The sequence below is a fragment of the Bombina bombina genome, chromosome 1, assembly GCF_027579735.1.
Source record: "Bombina bombina isolate aBomBom1 chromosome 1, aBomBom1.pri, whole genome shotgun sequence".
Taxonomy (NCBI): Eukaryota; Metazoa; Chordata; class Amphibia; order Anura; family Bombinatoridae; genus Bombina; species Bombina bombina.
In genome coordinates, this window is record NC_069499.1 from 687568850 (window position 1) to 687574323 (window position 5474).

The 5474-nt window shown below is 37.8% G+C and overlaps 1 long non-coding RNA gene across 1 annotated transcript; it reads right to left on the bottom strand.

The window, feature by feature from the left end:
- Positions 1–1852: 1852 nt before the first annotated feature.
- LOC128639323 (uncharacterized) lies at positions 1853–5229 on the bottom strand. The gene is made up of 2 exons (XR_008399191.1): positions 5133–5229; positions 1853–2393 (listed from the first exon to the last, which is right to left on the bottom strand). It is a non-coding gene; the product is annotated as an uncharacterized LOC128639323 (long non-coding RNA).
- Between the last annotated feature and the right edge of the window lie 245 nt (positions 5230–5474).

The following is a 5474-nucleotide window of genomic DNA, read 5'->3' on the forward strand; positions in this document are numbered from 1 at the left end:
CGTAGACACATGTCCCTTTTAAAGTCAGATGATGATCTAACACATATTGCAGCACAGAAGTTGAGATTTGCCTTCAAGAGAGGCAAAACCATAGGAAACTATGTGGCACCTACACAATTGAAAACGGGTGAGACAAATACATCCTCTTGGCTTAGCTACAAAGGGGTCTATAGGTGCAGCTTTAGAAACTGCATAGCATGTAGTCATGCCAAATTGGGTAATATATTTAGAAGCTCTTACTCTGGTGAGACATTTGCACATAGAGCGCTCTTTAATTGTAGGTCAACTTATGCAGTATATCTTCTTAACTGTGACATCTGTGACATTCAATATACAGGACAAACGTCTAGACAAGTAAGGACTAGGATAAGGGAGCATATTAATGACATCAAAAGGGGTATACTCACCACCCCCCTGGTGAACCACTTCAAGGTTAAACACAATAAAGATCCAGGGACATTATCATGGACGATCATTGAGGTTGTTGGTACAAACAACAGGGGAGGTGACAGGGACACCTTGCTTCTTAAAAGGGAGGTGTTTTGGATACACAGGCTGCACACCAGAATGCCCAAAGGGCTGAATTCTGAATATGACCTTATTAATTTCTGGTGTTAGCCTGTGTCCCCATATATATACAGGATTAATACTATATGTTATATTGGATGAAGTTTATATAGTTACAAAGGGTGAACTATAAACATTATAGCATACAGTTATCATAAATATTTCACTTAGACTAAGTCAGTCATCAAGTTCATTTTATAAAGGGTTTTATTATTATTATTTGGGTAAATGTTATTGTTATTACCATTTTTTCAGCCTTTCCCTTATGTGGATTATCGTTCGATATCCTCAATTTAGATATTTTCAATACATGATAGATAGGTAATGATTGTTTTCATATAGAGCCACCAATTTTTGTAATGGTACAACTGCACAAAATGCTAAGTAAGCAAGCGGATATATATGACTTATGTTAAACTAGCTATGTTTTCACATAAAGTAGTACATAATAACAAGATATATATTGAACCATTTTAATGTAGGCTCTTTGGTCATTATGAAAACAAATAAACTATCCTCATGTGTTTAAGTGGAAAATAAAGAGTTAACTTCCACACAGGGCAGTGTAAATTTACAGATTGACCTACAGGTGGAGGTGTGTATCAACCACGTGACAATTTTGTTTTTAACCTATCACAGGTGAACTGTTCTTTTATAAGGCAGGCATAACTCTTACCCTTTAGCTATGATTACGGCTTAAGCCGAAACATGTCAGCAATGGGGTACGTGGGTGACCACTTCTCCACCTAAGCCCTGAGGTTTATGCTTTTCCTAACATCCGTTGTTGCATTGCATTTTATCACCTAATAAAGGACATTTGCATTTTTGAAAAACCTTCTGGTGCCTACGCTTTTCTTTTCTCTTATTGATATATATATTAATATATTCTACTATATAAAGAAAATTTGAATGTTAAATATTAATATTTTAGGTCGGGTTTGTGCTCAACTTGGTTTTTTTCTTTTATTTTTTTGCACTCTATTGAAGTCTATGGAGGAAGTGAGGCAATACGTTAAAGAAGTCGCAATATTGTAACTTCAGCTTTTTGCATGCGTCGGTTTAGCGCACGAGCAAAAACTTTTTACTTTCTACTTGTAATACGTACATGAGAGCAGGAGTTATAAATAGCGCTCCAATTGCTCTGCTCCATAAAGCTTTTATAAATGAAATAAATGCTTTTTTAAAGAAACACATTTTTTTTAAATTAATATTAAATCATTGTTTACACATGCAATGTGATTTGTCCCATACCCCAATTAAAGCACATAGCTTTAGATACTCTATATTGCTTCAAAAAGATGACTTTAATGAGTTTCCCTACAACAAATGTTGCAGAATTTACATGTTATCAGAAAGGTAAAATATTGCATCAATAAGATCTCCTTTTTTCCTCAGTGCTTTAATGGCCACGTTCCTCTCCACAGATAACTGAGCCATTAGCACCACTATATCCCTTTGGTCCAATCCATCTTCATTCTCTGCTTCTTCTCCAAAAGCTTGAAAAATTGCATTATTTGTCATAAAAGATGAAATATTCTCTTTGTTTATTAATTTTCCTCGAGAAACTAACTTAAGGTTTTCCTGGGAAATTCTCAGGTGCTTAGAAATAAAACTAAAACATTCCTCTCCGTTCAAACCTGCGGGTATCCTCACGTCACTTTTTGTTTTTTTGTGTTTAATTTTAAGAACAATTGAACCTTCTTCCATTACTTCCAGATCATTCGTCATTTTAGTTTTTAACATTTTTTTCTTTATTTCATTTTGCACTAATCATTTGACAATATGGTTTATGAATGAGCCAATGTTTTTTCTGGCAATTCCGTGAACTGCATAGAAAGAAAAAAAAAATATTAGCTTATCTTAAAAAAAAAAAAAGTGCTAGATAAATACATGTACAGTTATTTTACTCTTCTGCTTCAGTAACAGATTCACTGTGGTAGTGATATGAGGCATTTCAGCTGTTTTTGCATTGTTATGTTTCATTGTTTTAATATGTGGTCAGTCCTTTGTACACTGTGCTGCTTTAGGTAGGAAATATAAAAATATTTGAAACTCTGCAAATACCTTAAAGGGACATAACATTGTATTACTGCACAATTATGCCTGATTATGCTGGCTACCCTTGGCTACACCCCTCACATTTTTGCAAATATTTTATTATATATTTTCACGTGACAAAACTGAAGAAATGACACTTTGCTACAATGTAATGTAGTGAGTGTACAGCCTGTATAACAGTGTACATTTTCTGTACCCTATACTGGTCAATGGAAGTTCAGAATGGCACCTCATGGCAAAGAACTCTCTGAGGATCTGAAAAAAAGAATTGTTGCTCTACATAAAGATAGCCTAGGCTATAAGAAGATTGCCAAGACCCTGAAACTGAGGTGCAGCACGGTGGGCAAGACCATACAGCGGTTTCACAGGACAGGTTCCACTCATAACAGGCCTCGCCATGGTCGACCGAAGAAGTTGAGTGCACATGCTCAGCATCATATCCAGAGGTTTTTTTTGGGAAATATATGCATGAGTGCTGCCAGCATTGCTGCAGAGGTTGAAGGGGAGGGGGGTCAGCCCGTCAGTGCTCAGACCATATGCCGCACACTGCATCAAATTGGTCTGCATGGCTGTCATACCAGAAGGAAGCTTCTTCTAAAGATGACACACAAGAAAGCCCGCAAACAGTTTGCTGAAGACAAGCAGACTAAGGACATGGATTACTGGAACCATGTCCTGTGGTCCAATGAGACCAAGATAAACTTATTTGGTTCAGATGGTGTCAAGCGTGTGTGGCGGCAACCATGTGAGGAGTACAAAGACAAGTGTGTCTTGCCTACAGTCAAGCATTGTGGTTCGAGTGTCATGGTCTGGGCCTGCATGAGTGCTGCCGGCACTGGGGAGCTACAGTTCATTGAGGGAACCATAAATGCCAACATGTACTGTGACATACTGAAGCAGAGCATGATCCCCTCCCTTCAGGGACTGGGCCACAAGACGGTATTCCAACATGATAACAAGCCCAAACACATCTCCAAGACGACCACTGCCTTGCTAAAGAAGCTGAGGGTAAAGGTGGACTGGCCAAGCATGTCTCCAGACCTAAACCCTATTGAGCATCTGTGGGGCATCCTCAAATGGAAGGTGGGGGAGCGCAAGGTCTCTAACATCCACCAGCTCCGTGATGTTGTCATGGTGGAGTGGAAGAGGACTCCAGTGGCAACCTGTGAAGCTCTGGTGAACTTAATGCCCAAGAGGGTTAAGGCAGTGCTGGAAAATAATGGTGGCCACACAAAATATTGACATTTTGGGCCCAATTTGGACAATTCCACTTAGTGGTGTACTCACTTTTGCTGCCAACGGTTTAGACATTAATGGCTGTGTGTTGAGTTATTTTGAGGGGAGAGCAAATTTACACTGTTATACAGGCTGTACACTCACTACTTTACACTGTAGCAAAGTGTCATTTCTTCAGTGTTATCACATGAAAACATATAATAAAATATTTACACAAATGTGAGGGGTGTACTCACTTTTGTGAAATACTGTATGTAATAAAACAGTCCGGACATGCTTTATTAGATGAATGTGTAATTTCTCTCATGAATAAAAGTTGGTACTCCTATAAAAAAAAAATAAAGGAATAGTACAAACCTTTTAATTACAATATTATTATTTAGACTTCAATCTTCAATTTTTAGACTTAAAGGAAATGTAAATTTAGATGATCAAGTGCCCGGTTTTTAAAATTCCGATTAAAAACAGGGGCACATTAATTCATCAAAATTTACATTTCACTTGTTTTGTGAAATTACTTACCTTTTAATCTTGACATCCGCTGCATCACTTCCCCCGCCTGCCGCAAAGCCTCTTCCCAGGTCTAAAATGAGGAATCCGGGCTCCTCCAATCACGGCGTTGAATCAGACACTAATTCAACCTGGGGGGGAAGCCATGATTGGAGGATGACTGATCCGTCATTTCTGACGAATGAAGAGGCTTGCGACAACCGGTGGAATCGCTGGAGCAGCTGTCAAGATTAAAAGGTAAGTATTTTCACTACACTAGTATAATGTAAATTTTGATGAATTAAAGTGCCCCTGTTTTTAATCAGATTTTTAAAAACCGGGCACTTTATCATCTAAATTTACATTCACTTTAAATTATAGGGGAAAGAGCTGGGAATACAATAAATAATGAAAATATAATAATAATTATCTCAATGTGTTCAATGCCTCTTTAAAGGATATTAGCACTTCCTGCTCTAATGTGAACTGATTTACCCACTAAAACTATCTTGGTTGTTCTCTGTTTGGCTGTGTAAGCCTAGCAACTAAACCCACAGAGCATCACTATCACATATATAACACACACAGCTCTCTATCTTTCTCAGAACCTTGACAATTATAAAGCCAAGAAAGGCTGCCTAACCCATTGTAAACATTTGTACTCAGCATTGTCAATACGCATAACTCTCCAACATATCAGCTGAGCAGTCTATTAATAGTTATATCATAATTATTGTATCCCCAGTCACATGAGGGCCCTGGAGCCAGTGTTATCCGCTCACCAGTAAACTACCGTCCAGCACCCAGTGCAGCGCTTCAGCCTTTCCTGTGGTAGACAGCACCACTCGCAAATAAGATCCATCTCCAGTGGCAACGCAGGGTAAATTGGTATTGCCGATTCCGCACTTTCACCTCTGCATAAAGGACATGCATTGTACTAATTTTACTTTCGATTTAAACATTTTTTAATTGAAAATGAAGTCCTTAAATTTTTTAAAGTGAAACTATTGTTTTTTTTTTTTATTATTATTAAAAAGGAAAATATTGCGAATCTTGTCATAGTAAAACACATTACGGTAGTTTTCGCTTACATTGAATGATGTGTCCCTCTAGTGGTTATTTGG